The 13,930-nt window shown below is 42.7% G+C and overlaps 1 protein-coding gene across 3 annotated transcripts in view; it reads right to left on the bottom strand.

Moving 5' to 3' along the window:
- The window catches only part of TMEM117 (transmembrane protein 117), a 198,424-nt gene that overhangs the window by 146,753 nt on the left and 37,741 nt on the right, over positions 1–13,930 (bottom strand). The gene's annotated exons all lie outside the window — the stretch shown is intronic.

Here is a 13,930-nt window from a genome sequence, read left to right as displayed (position 1 = left end):
ACACCATGGAGGTAAGGTTGGGAAGTCAAAATGTCACCAGGAATTAACATCAAAGTTGAAGTTAATATGTAAAAGCTTTTGAAATGCAATAAAAATCTAAATGGAAAAAATGGATTGCATTCAGAAATGTGCATTTTGAAAGAAAAAAAAGATTTGGAAAGTTTGTTTTTAAGAGGCAATGTGTTTTTTTTAAAAAAATGTTAAACAACCACAAATTTAATCTGATTTTTGATGGGAGGGTTATAATCACAGATTAATGCAGAAAGAGAACAGAACAGACTTTGTGGTGAGCACATTCTGAAGTTGCTCTGACCAGAAAGAAGAAAACTGACTTGCCCATCCCTAGAATGAAAGAAGGCAGGATTACAAAAAAAGAGATAAAATTAGAGCCAGTTGTATGTTAGGCTGACTCAGATGTCTAGAGCTGTAAGGTGCAAAGGAGCATAAATGGACAAAGGGAATAAGCCTGTACTCACATCAAAGGGGTGTGCAATTAGGTGAGCTGAATCAAGGGTCAATGAACAGGGTTCTGCTACTCACTAAAGTTTTGTAACGCCTTGTTTAATATACTTATTGTACTGTTAAGTCTCCTTGAAAGCTAAGGAGAACTTAACTGATAAAATCGACTGCTTTAATTAAAAGCACTGGAGGTTGAGCGGGTAACAAATCTCTAAAAAAAACCAGGAAGCTGAAAAAGCTTTGAAAATGGCAATTCATTTTAAAGCCCTGCGACGGGTTTCCAATTAACGGTCTTTAAAAATGTACCTTACAGATTCCTAACTGGAAAAAAGGCCTGAAAATGGCACGGCAATGAGAATCCAACAATGACCGTGTGCAAACCTTGCACACTCAGTCGCTTTTCAGCAAATGCTTTCGCGGTGATTCGAAAAGCCTGTGCGCGTTTTTTCAATTAGGTTAGGAAATAAGTACATCAAAGCAATGTCCCTCGAGTATGCTGGGCAGGCAAATCCCCACCTGCTTAACACAGAAAGCATTTTATCTCCCTCCTGCTCGGGAGTTTGGTCCCTCACCAAATTGATAACCATTAATGAGATTGCTACCATCCTGCTTAGAGACAAATGGCAGGCAGAGCTGTTGGACCCAGAGTACAGCTGCAGAACACAGCGGGCCGATGTTCCCAACAGAGCTGCACAATCTTCACCAACAGCCGGCAACCACCAAATTGAGTGTGATTAATGAAGGATTCGCCAAATAGATGGCCTAATTAAATAAGAGTGACTAATTAGTAATTAGCACACGATTTAGGCAGATAAAAGCATTTAGACACATCTGATGTAAATCTTGCCATTAAAAGAGGCATGTTTTATGTTTACAGTGGTACCTCAGGTTACAGACGCTTCAGGTTACAGACTCCGCTAAGCCGGAAATAGTACCTCGGGTTAAGAACTTTGCTTCAGGATGAGAACAGAAATCATGCTCCGACAGCGCAGCAGCAGGAAGCCCCTTAGCTAAAGTGGTACTTCAGTTTCAGGTTTCAGGTTAAGAACGGAGCTCTGGAATGAATTAAGTACTTAAACCGAGGTACCACTGTATTAGAGATGGCTCCTCTCCCCAAACCCCCGATTTCTATTTGCATGGCTTTCTTCCATGATACATCAAGCCAAACACTTCTTGGGGATTACAAACTTTTACCTAACTAGCAGGAAAATGATGGTGAATGCATGGGGCATTGCTGTAAACAAAACTTTTTTGACATTTTGATTAGGGGCAAGGGGTGACACTCAGCGATGCCCGCCCCCTTTTCCACTGAAAGTCAACTTGCACAATGGGACTTTGGGTTTCCACTCTCCTGCCTTCAGTTCTCTGTGTGCCCCTAAAATCTGTCTCCCAAGCCTCCAAAACAGATGGGGGGCATGCAGGGAGCTGCAGGAAGGAGGGAAGAAAGTGGGAGCCCTGCTGCATGACCAGAAAACCACTCTCGCTATGTTGGATCTCACCCCATATATTTCACATAAAAGGTAACGGTAAAGGGACCCCTGACCATTAGGTCCAGTTGTGGCCGACTCTGGGGTTGCGGCGCTCATCTCGCTTTACTGGCCGAGGGAGCTGGTGTACAGCTTCCAGGTCATGTGGCCAGCATGACTAAGCCGCTTCTGGAGAACCAGAGCAGTGCACGGAAACGCCGTTTACCTTCCCGCTGGAGCGGTACCTTTATCTATTTAAAGCGGTACCATTTATCTACTTGCACTCTGAGGTGCTTTCGAACTGCTAGGTTGGCAGGAGCTGGGACCGAGCAACAGGAGATCACCCCGTCACGGGGATTCGAACCGCCAACCTTCTGATCGGCAAGTCCTAGGCTCTGTGGTTTAACCCACAGCGCCACCCGTGTCCCTCATATTTCCCATATGTTTGCATAATATATGACAGGGGTTGCCAACATGATATCCATAGGTATAACAGGACCCTTGAGGGCTTCTGTGGGCACCCAGGAAGTCTTTCATTCACTTCCCCCACCCATTCTCCCTTTGGTCACGGGGTGGCAAATGTGGTTATCATTTTCTCCCTTGAAAAGTGCAAAGACTTGAAGGAGGAACTTGACGTTCTCTCCCACTTCCTCTTTCAGATAGATTGGAAAAGTGAAGAGTATGGACTGCCAATCAGCTGGAAGGTTTAGACACTCCACAATGAGATTATTTCATTCTTAACTGTTCAAGTACAATTATTTAAAAACCCTTTTAACACATTGTTTACTTTCAAGGGAACCAGAGAGACTCTCAAAAGCCATGGAAGAACAATAACCCAACCCCGAACTGTTGACAGCTCATCTATATTTTTCAGAAATCATCTCTTTAAAAAAATGCATAAATGTCAACAAGTCATGAGGCACTGGGATAGAAATCTGAAAAATGTTTAGATTTCACACCCTTTGGTTGTCCTGAGAAACTGCCTTCAACTTTTTGGCAGATGCAATCAAGAAATCCCATCTGTTTCCCACACTTAACATTTCTAAAACGCCTGCTCAAACCATATGGGTGCCGTTGTTTCTGATCAATTATTTATTATATATGGAAAAATAATTAGACAAATATGATTAATGGATGGGAGCATTGAGCATTTGCAGATGGCAGAACTAAATATTCATTTGTTGCAGAGGCTTCTTTGGGTAGGTAGAAAAATAGGGTTCCATGTATGATTTTTGAATTTCCTTTTCAGAGAGAGAGAGAGAGAGAGAGAGAGAGAGAGAGAGAGAGAGAGAAACGGCTAGTTAAATTTTTGGCTTCCTCATCCTTATCCACCCCCACCCCCATGGTAACAAAAGATCAGATGGTTCAAACTTAACAAATACAGTTTCACACTAGGGCTGATTCCAACTTGCTGAAAAATTCTGGCCAGAATGGGAGTGTTAAATAAGAGACTCCAAAATGCTTAGCCACAGTGCCCTCTAGCAGTCTCCCTCCTGATTTCAGAATATTCATTGCAAGTTCTAATGTAAATTCTTTTATGGAAATCGAGCTGTGAAGCGACCAAAAGAACACAGAAAAAAAAATATTTATCCTATAGTAATGCAGACATTCCCAATAGCCTCTGTGTATTTGTCATATAAAGTCAACCCAATATTTCTTCCCAACAGCTCCTTCTTTTTGTAGTTCCCAATACAAAGCCAACAGCACGCAATCTAAGAATAGAAAGATAAGCAGATTTATATGGAGATGCCTGACCAATAGGGAGGGGTGAACCTCTCAATTCTGGCTTCTCCCAGTTTTTCATTTTTCCAGTCTTGCTTCTTCACATTTTCACATTAGTTTCTGCACACACACACACACATATGGTCCTCATAAAAATTTGCCAGCAATTTAGTGTGAATTGCATGTAATTTACCTAAATACAATGCATTTTTGGAAGTCATTTTCACCAATATATATATACTTGTCTTCATTACTTGTCTGGAGAACTGCACTGCAAATCTTGATGGATTATTATTTTTTTAATCAAAAAAGAAATCTAAAAAAGCCCTCAAATGAATGTTTTTTGGGGAGATGTTTTTGACCACAAAACCCCCCACAACTCTGTCCAGATTTTCATTTTTGGGAATATGGCAACCCTAAATTAAACAATCTACGGCCTTTTAAAACTTGGCCTGGGGAGTATTGCTTTTGTTTGTTACTATGCCGTGTATTTTTGTGTTTTTATATTGTAAACTGCCCTGTGACCCTTGCATGAATGGTGGTATAGAGGTTTAATAAATAAATAAAATAATAAATAAATGCATTCTAATTGCATAGGAGATCAGTGACTGAATTGGGCTCTCATCAGAAGCAAATCAGACTCATCTCATTGGGACACACTTTTGTCTCAGTGGTCTCTAGAGGGGCTACTGGGCTGGGCTCGACAGGTCTGATGCAGCAATTTTTTCTTATGTTCTCCTGACTCATGACACCTGAAGAGGGCTCATTTATTTTTGCCATCTTTCCTGGATTTGCTAGCCCTTCTAGAAACCTTCCTGCTGAAGGTGCAGGATAAAACCTATACAAGCAAATGCAGATAAATAAGGGCATTTAACTGTTCAACGACAAACGCCAAAATATCCCACTGGGCATACCCAGACCCTTGGGCCCACCTAAAAGAGCTCTTTGGATCCCAGCCAAAGCATTTAGGAAGTAAGTGCATGGATAATAAGAATTAATGACTACAAGATTAAATGTAAGCGAGTGCCTAATTAAGCTCAACTCACTGATGTCGGTGGAACTAATGGCCTGATCCTAAGAGCAGCTGTGTGGCAAATTAATGGGGCCCGCAAGTAAAATGGCTGAGGGTGCCATAGAGAGGCAGCTATGCCAGAACGACACTAGCATTCACAGGTTTTGTGGTGCCAGGGTTGCAATGTTGCAGCTACCACTGCTCCACCAGCAATGCCCCTTGCCCTGTGCATTGGAACTGTGCTAAATAAAGTTCTTGTTGACACCGAGCTGGCTATGCAGAACGGACAAAGACTTTAAGGAAGCCACATACATTGTGCCTTGACTGCCTTTAGGGTGCTAATTTTCAGAAGGGAAAAATTATATAAACACACAAGATGTAACCGGCTGTACTTTTGAATAAATAAAGTATACTATTCATTGTATCAAACTGTAGATATCAACAGAAGTCTCATAAAGTTCAATGAAAAAAGCAGAAGACCCAGTGGATCAGTTCATTCTCTAGTCAGTTCATGCATAAGGTCCATACATGTATAAGTATCTATTCCACCTGTCTGTTCATAGAGTCCAATAATCCACATGAAGGGTTGTTACAGTTCCACAGAATCCTTTCAAATAGTCTAATACAAGGATTTCCGGAATATTAGCCTTGTTTCGCCATCCTAGGCTTCATCAGTAGAACAGGCTCATATGTAATATTACAGGATAGGGGATCTTATAGCATAGTAGTGGTTGCAAGAGACAGGTGGAATAGATACTTATACATGTATGGACCTTATGCATGAACTGATCCACTGGGTCTTCTGCTTTTTCATTGAACTTTATGAGACTTCTGTTGAAATCTACAATTTGATACAATGAATAGTATATCTTATTTATTCAAAAGTATAGTCGGTTACGTCTTGTGTGTTTATTGAGTATGTTTCACATAACCACAGGTTTGTTGTTGTTGTTTTGGGAAAAAATGTGTGGCAGAACACCTTTCTACTAAGCATGGTATAGGGCAGGGTTTCCCAAACTTGGGGTTCTCCAGCTGGTTTTGGACTACAGTTCCCATCATCCCTGACTACTGGTCCTGCTAGCTAGGGACAATGGGACTTGTAATTCAAAAATTGCTGGAGATCCAAGTTTGGAAAAGCCTGACATAGGGGAAGGGCCACTGTTCAGTGGTAGTGCTTCTGAGTACATGCAGAAGGTTCAGCAGCTGCATTAGCCCTGACGTAGGGGTTGCCAACATGGTATCCTCCAGATGTTGTTAGACTACAACTCCCATTCAGCCCAGCAGACATGGCCAATGGTCAAGGTTAATGGGAGTTGTAGTCCATTAATATCTCTGAATTAAAGAGAGATGGAAGCTGCAACAACGTCCACCTCTCTTTCCAACTGAGCCCTTTGCTGAAGAGGTTTCTTTGGGAAGCATCTGGAAAATCAGCAAATGGCTACACAAATGAGTTCTTATGTCACACACACAGAGAGACACACACACACACACTGCCCAGTATTCATCGTCTGCTTCACTTTCTGCCAGCTCTGTGCGGTACAAGCTATGCTTCGGTGCAATGTGCCTTCTTGACCAAAAACGGAATACCTTAATTCCGTGCATACAAAAAATGAAACAGATCAGACATGCATTTCTGACACAGTAAATCTCTTCATAAAGGGACTGTCATGGAAAGCAAGCTTAATATGACAAGCCTGTGTCACGTCTAATCGCAGGACTTTGCCACCCCTGTTACCTCAGCACAAGCCACTTTCAGATCGCAGCAACTGTGGCTAGCTCCAGACAACTTGTTTATTGAACATTTCATTCTGATTTGGTTGTGGCAAGGTTTTACAACACTTACCCCACACTTCCCAGTGCATGGTCCCATCGCTTTCCTAGTTAGAAATACTCCAAGAGGGTGGTGGAGTTGGTTGTGCAGGAGTGAAAACAAGATGTCAGACTCAATGGGCCATTGGCTTGATATAGCAGGGCGATTCCTATGTCTCGTGTGTATTTTCCCCTCTAGGGAACATTTATGCTCCTTGTGTCATTTAGCAACAAGGGGGAAGGCTGGGTGGGGTTGCCACAAGGAAAGGGAAAAGGGCAGCAAAATCAGGCCCAGAGAGTACAGTCATACCTCAGTTACGTTTGCTTCAAGTTACGTTTTTTCAGGTTGTGTCCCGTGGCGACCCGGAAGTACCAGAAAGGGTTACTTCTGGGTTTCGCCGCTTGCGCATGCGAGGAAGTGCAAAATAACATCACGCGCATGCACAGAAGCAGCGAATCGCAACCCGCGCATGCGCAGATGTGCCGCTGCGGATTGCATTCCTTTCATGTTGCGAACGAGCCTCCGGAACGGATCCTGTTTGCAACCAGAGGTACCACTGTAATCGTGGTGACACAAATTTGAGCAGGGGTGCTGAGCTACATGAGCAGCCCTGGTGCAAATGCTCACAAGACACCGACATGTGACCCATCAAACTGAACTCCTGACTGCAAGTCAGGTATTGTGGTTGTATCATATGCTTGACAGCTTCCCACAGTGGCAGGCAGCAAGAAAAAACAAGGGAGCTTTTCCCACCTCTTAACAGATCTTACATAATTTGACTTGGCAAGCCACAAGTTGTGCAGCTTAGCCATATCACCAGACATCTCTAAAAAGGCGGTGCGGATGCAGACCCGAAATCCTACTCCATCTATTTCACGACAAATTTAAGAGCAGCTTCTCCATTACTGCGGATAATTAGGTACCAATGCTTCATGAGCATTTTTACTGCTAAAACCCTCACTGGAGTCCACCACCACTTATCAATCAATATAGCACTTATTCAGGCTGCTAAAAACTTTCCAACAGCTGCCAATTTTGTTCTAATTTATTCCCATTTAAGCAGCACAAAGGAAGTAAAGGCAGCATTACAATGATTTACCCAATGCCATTGTTCCTCCCTCCCTCTCTCCCTTCCTTCCTCTAGCCTGATAAAAATATTTTCAAATGGACCACATAATTCTCCTCCCCCACCCCCTCCACTAGGTTACTTCAATTTTAATAGGTTCCAACACTGTAATTTTCGTTTTTGCTTCCACTTGCGGCAATGGGGCAGAGGCTATAGCAGCAATCAGCTAGAACAATGGTCAAGGTGACATTTGCTAGTTCCCAAGAGTTTCGATGGCAGCTCCTGCTTCCTATTCATTTGCCCCATCTATTTCTATAACCTTTTTTTTTTGTCATGGATAAAGCATCTGTTCTGCAACATTAGCAAAGAATCTCTGCAACATTTTAATACCTAACGAGTATCAAACATTAGGAACGTGTATTAAAATTTGAACACGTGTACAACATGTGTGTATGTGTGTATGGGGGGGAGCTGTCACAAATATACCTGGATAGTGTGAATTTGCCACCTCAGAATATATACCTGACAGCCATTTGTCTGTCCAGCCAGTGGCTCTGCTAATTAGGCGCCATTTTGAAATCTGCAGCATGGCCCAGCTTGTTGTCACATGCAGCCAGGCCTGGGAGCAGGAGGGAAAGAATAGTTCTCTAGGTGCCTCTGTCACAAAGACCCAGAACTGTACATTAAGAGAAACTTTTTGCATATGGGTTGCTCCTAAGGGCACAAGACATTTAGAAGCCATCACCAAAATAAAATGTATCCAAACCCAGTCTGTTCCCTTCCCCCTCCTCTCAGCTTTCCAGAGACAAATCTCCCAGCTTTCAGGACATGACTAGCTTGTTCCTCACAAGGGTTTTGACATATTCTATACCCATTGCATTATTGACTACATTTCACCCTTCCTCTAAGGAGCACAGGATGGCATATATTAACACTACTCAGTGCATTTTAACATATATGGATTTTTCACATTATTGTAATTCTGTAGATATAATAATAATAATAATAATAATAATAATAATAATAATAATAATAATAATTTATTTATACTCTGCCCACCTGACTGGGTTTCCCCAGCCACTCTAGGCAGCTTCCAACAGAATATTAAAATACAATAACCTATTAAACATTAAAAGCTTCCCTGAACAGGGCTGCCTTCAGATGTCTTCTAAAAGTCTGATAGTTGTTTTTCTCTTTGACATCTGGTGGCAGAGTGTCCCATATGGCGGGTGCCACTACCAAGAAGGCCCTCTGCCTGGTTCCCTGTAACTTGGCTTCTTGCAGCGAGGGAACCGCCAGAAGGCCCTTGGTGCTGGACCTCAGTGTCCAGGCAGAATGATGGGGGTGGAGACGCTCCTTCGGGTAGTTTAACTAGTTTTTAACTGTAGCCTTGTGTGTGTGTAAGCTATGTGTGTTTTATGTGCATTTGTTTTAATTTATGTGAGCTGCCTTGAGTTACCAGTTCTGGGGAAGAGGTGGGATAGATAGATAGACAGACAGACAGACAGACATATATATATATATAAATGAATAAATGCCCACTTAAATCAGATCACTGGACTCAGAGTTAACTAGTATGTGCAGATCCACATAAGTAAAATGGGGTAAAATCCCCATGGACAAGGATATTCTGGCTATTGTGATTGATGCATTTCTAACCTCAAGACCTGATTACTGCAATGTACACCACATGGGGCTACCCTTGTGCCTGGTCTGGAAGCTCCAGCTGGGGCAAAATACTGTGGCCAGACAGCTGATGGGGACAGACTACCAGCACCGCATAACTTTGATGCTTAAAAATTGTCCCTAAATTATTGAGCCAGATTCAAGATCATTCATTAATCTGCAAAGCCTTACCAACATGGGTCCAAGATATACTGAGGCCAAATCACTGAGATCTGTTGGTCCTTCCCCATGGTTCAGATGCACAGTTTGTAACCTGTTGGTCTCCCTCCCAGCTGAGATTAGACTGGCATCTTCTTGTTGAACTTCAAGCACATGAGACTTACACTAAGACTTGTTCCAGCAGACATTTTCAGGAAGCGGTCAGTTTTATGATAACTTTTGATAGTTCTATTGCCTCATTTTCTGCAGCCTGTTTTTATGTACACTGCTTAGAAATTTGAATCATTAATCGGTGTCTAAATGTTGTAAGTAAAACAAACAAATCAATAAAAATGGGGAGATTTAAATGTTCATAATATCCCAGTTAATCTTGGCTGAAACCTCCTGCTACAATTTTAAAATAAGAACAATAATTTCAACCTTGAATATCCAATTTGAGCATAGTCATATTATGAAAGCTTCACATTATTTCTCTTTCGGCAATCTTGAATATCATTATTTTTGAGGGGGTTAGGGTTAGGGTTGCAAGGGATTTTTGTAGTTAATTAAGAATCTTATTGATTTTTTTTTAATGTGTATATACAATTAAATTTGCCTGCTCTTATCTTGAGTGCTGCATAGAACAATGGCTAAAGCAACAGGAGTAGGTGGCATCATCTGCTGGCTTCAGCTGGGCTCTGACATGCGAGGGAATCAGTTTCTCTGGTCTCTCCCCTCACAAAGGAAACCTTGACTGAATGAGAGTGTAAACGCTTTCAGGGAGCTGCAGTGTATCATCTATAGGCTCTCGAGTTTGAGAAACTGTAAATTTCCTCAGGAAAAGGGGGGGGAAATCACCTGTGGGGACTGTTGTATTATTGCTTTCATAAAAAGGAGCAAAACCTTGAAAATGCTGTCCATACAATCCAAGTACATTCCAAAAGAAACGTGAGCTGTTGCCATGGTAACCCCAGGCAACTTCTTGATGTAAATCTGAGGCAGAGGACCATGAGGTGGCCTGGACACCCCATTTTCTTTTACTGGTATTGGCGAGTGTGGATTCCCTGCTCCTCCTCTAGAGCAATGTTTTCCATTTGGCGGTCTGAAGACCCCAGGTGGTCTGTGGCACCATTCACATAAAAAAATACTACCACAGAGATATCAAAATTTTCAAAAGTAGGGGTCCATGGCTTGGCTTTTGAAAAACAAGGGGTCTGCAATCGTTAGCTAACTGGGTACTATTGCTCTAGAGTCATAATTTCCTTAATGGTTTGCTCCTTTCTGCATAAACCCAGAAGGAAGGGGGGAGAAACCAAAACAGAGCCTTGGGGCATCTTAAAAGATGTGCCCAATGTTAGTCCAACTTTAAGCAGACCCAGTGAAGTCAATAAACATGCCTAACTTAGGTCTACTAATTTCAGTGGGTTTTGTCCTGGGGAGGGAGCACTTGGTTAGCAACTCCTCCTAAGAAATTTATCATGGCATATAAGCTTTAACAGGCTTTTATCAAATACACACACAAGAGAGAGGGGGGGTAGAAAGAGTAGAAGTAAAATTTGAGGTATGTGTTCTTTTAATAAAGAGAGCCCAAAACATGAAGCAGCACAGGAGGCAAACAGAGATGCATCATGTTACAATTTCCAAGTGCAAATTTCCGATCCTATCCAACGAATATGATCCAAGCAGGCTGGCAACCAGTAGCTGCTGGTAATGAACCGACAATGTGGCAAGATCAATAGTATAAATAAACTTCCCCTTGGCAAATATGTTAATGGGTTCTAAATGTGCTAATGGATTCCAGTTGGATGACTTTACTCTTTGAAACTTTTCATTGTTAGCTAAGGTCTGCTACAGAGCATGATAACAACAACAACAACAACAACAACAACAACAACAACAACAACTAATAATAATAATAATAATAATAATAATAATAATAATAATAATAATTTATTTATACCTAGCCCATCTGGCTGGGCTTCCCCAGCCACTCTGGGCAGCTTCCAATCAAATATTAAAATACAGTAATACATCAAACATTAAAAGCTTCCCTAAACATTCTATGAGAGAAGTACCGTATTTTTTGCACCATAACACTCACTTTTTTCCTCCTAGAAAGTAAGGCGAAATGTCTGTGCGTGTTATGGAGGGAATGCCTATGGGTGGCATGCCTATGGATTTTCCTCCTCTAAAAACTACGTGCGTGTTATGGTCGGGTGCGTGTTATAGAGCGAAAAATACGGTATATCCCCTGCCCTGCGATTTCTGGGTGGCTAGCAGCTTATTGCTCAAAGTGAGCTTAGAGGGGGTGAGATGCCACCCAGTTCTTTTCAGCTAGACCTATAACCATCTCCTTTCTTTTCTGGCAGACATGATGAAGTCTGGCCCAACCCCACCACATAGAGGCAATTAGTGATGCTTTTTTAGAAGAAGAAGAAGAAAAGCAACGACTCAGAACCATAACTGAAATAACAAGCCACATTACCAGCCTGCCTTGAATAATTCTTCAAGAGTAACTCCATTCTAATTAAATTCTTTTTTAAAAAATAAAGATAAAAAATATAGGAAACCACAAAGATCATTATAATTTGGGAGAAGTTCTGTATAGGCTCGTATTACTGGATTTCTGACTCTTCACAGTACGCACTGCTCTGAATGGTAAGCAACACTGATCCCCATTCACAGCTTTCTAAATGTTGAACCCTTTTGAAGTTCCAAAATATACATCCGCTCTTCTGATTTTCAAAGCCTTTTGCTGCCCTCTTGTGGTTCTTCACAGAAATATGCTGGTGAATGATAACACACCCATATGATGTGGGAAAGGAAAGGAAGGGCGCTGATTTTAGAAGGCAGATTGGATTTCATTCCAGTGTTTTGCAAGGCAGAAAGGTTTTGGATTCCTTGCCCTGTTTTAGATGATGGTGCCTTAACTGCCAACACATACATATGTGGCAGTGTACAATGTCTCCTGAAATATAGTTATCTGATATCAATACATTTTGCCCTGATTCCTCAATACACATTGAGATGGTGTAGATCAGAGGTGCCAGAACTCTTTGGGTCCAATGGCACATTTGGGGGGATCCTTGTTGTGCGCACTACAAAGTGTGCATTTCACAGAACATTGGGAATTCTCAGAATCATCCTCCCTCTAAACCAGGGGTCAGCAAACCTTTTCAGCAGGGGGCCAGTCCACTGTCCCTCAGACCTTGTGGGGGGCAGGACTATATTTGGGGGGGGGGAGAGAGAATGAATTCCTATGTCCCACAAATAACCCAGAGATGCATTTTAAATAAAAGGACACATTCTATTCACGTAAAAACATGCTGATTCTTAGACCATCCGCGGGCCGGATTTAGAAATCGATTGGGCCTTAGTTTGCCTAGCCATGCTCTAAACAAACAACAGGCTACATCACTCCACCACACCACAGAAAAAGAAAAGAAAAAACAGGAAATGCTTCCCAAGCAGAGAAGCAAAGAGTTTTGTAAAACTCTGGGGTTTTTTAAAATTAAAATCCAGAAGGGGCAAGGGGTCTTGGTGAGCATCAAGGGAATATGTCCATAGGGACCATCTTGGGAACCCCAGGCAATATAATATACATACATACCCCGCCCATCTGGCTGGTTTCCCCAGCCACTCTGGGCGGCTCCCAGCAGAATATTGGAAACACGATAAAACATCGAACATTAAAAACTTCCCTAAACAGGGCTGCCTTCAGATGTCTTCTAAAAGTCAGATAGTTGTTTATTTCCTTGACATCTGGTTGGAGAGCATTCCACAGGGCGGGCGCCACCACCGAGAAGGCCCTCTCCTGGTTCCCTGTAACCTCACTTCTCGCAGGGAGGGAACAGCCAGAAGGCCCTTGGCACTGGACCTCTGTGTCTGGGTTGAACGATGGGGGTGGAGACGTTCCTTCAGGTATACCGGGCTGAGGCATTCTCAGTGTCCATGCTGAAAGATGGGGATAGAGGCAGTTAGGCAGCCCCCTATCGTGGCAGACAGTGAGAAGGCCAAGACCTGCTAAGTTTCAGCCAGGGTGATGTGTCCTCAGGAAGAGTCTGTTGAGATGCTAACATATAATCAGGGCCATAGTGTGGGGAGAGCTAGTGGGGCTGTAGCCCCAGGCACATGGTTTTGAGGGTGCACAACTCCATCAGGATCCCCACCCTGCCTGCCTGCTGCTAGGGGTCTCTGGGCTCCAGAACCCGGCCTTGCCACCACAACCCTGGCCCTCTCACCAAGGCCAGATGGCCTCCCCCCTGCACAGGTATGCAGCACAGTGTGGCCCGTGAACCCTCTGTGCCCCATGCCCACCCAGCTTCGGCTGGTGTGGCAGGTTTTGTGTATTTTTCACACCCAGCCCTTGGTCCCTCCTGGGCGCTGCTGCATATAATGGCTTCTCTAGTACTTTGAATCCTCAAAAAAAATGTGTGTTTCATTGTTTTATAAAACACCATGTTTGGTTTGGTTTGTTGGCTTGTTTGTGTGTTTTTGAGGGGGGAAGCTCTCCTATTCAGCAGCAGGGATGCTTTAAATATAACCCCCCTTCAGAAAAGAGCACTTTAAAA

This window comes from Podarcis melisellensis, assembly GCF_964234715.1.
Source record: "Podarcis melisellensis genome assembly, chromosome: 10".
NCBI classification, from domain to species: domain Eukaryota; kingdom Metazoa; phylum Chordata; class Lepidosauria; order Squamata; family Lacertidae; genus Podarcis; species Podarcis melisellensis.
This window is presented reverse-complemented; position numbering and strand designations above follow the sequence as displayed.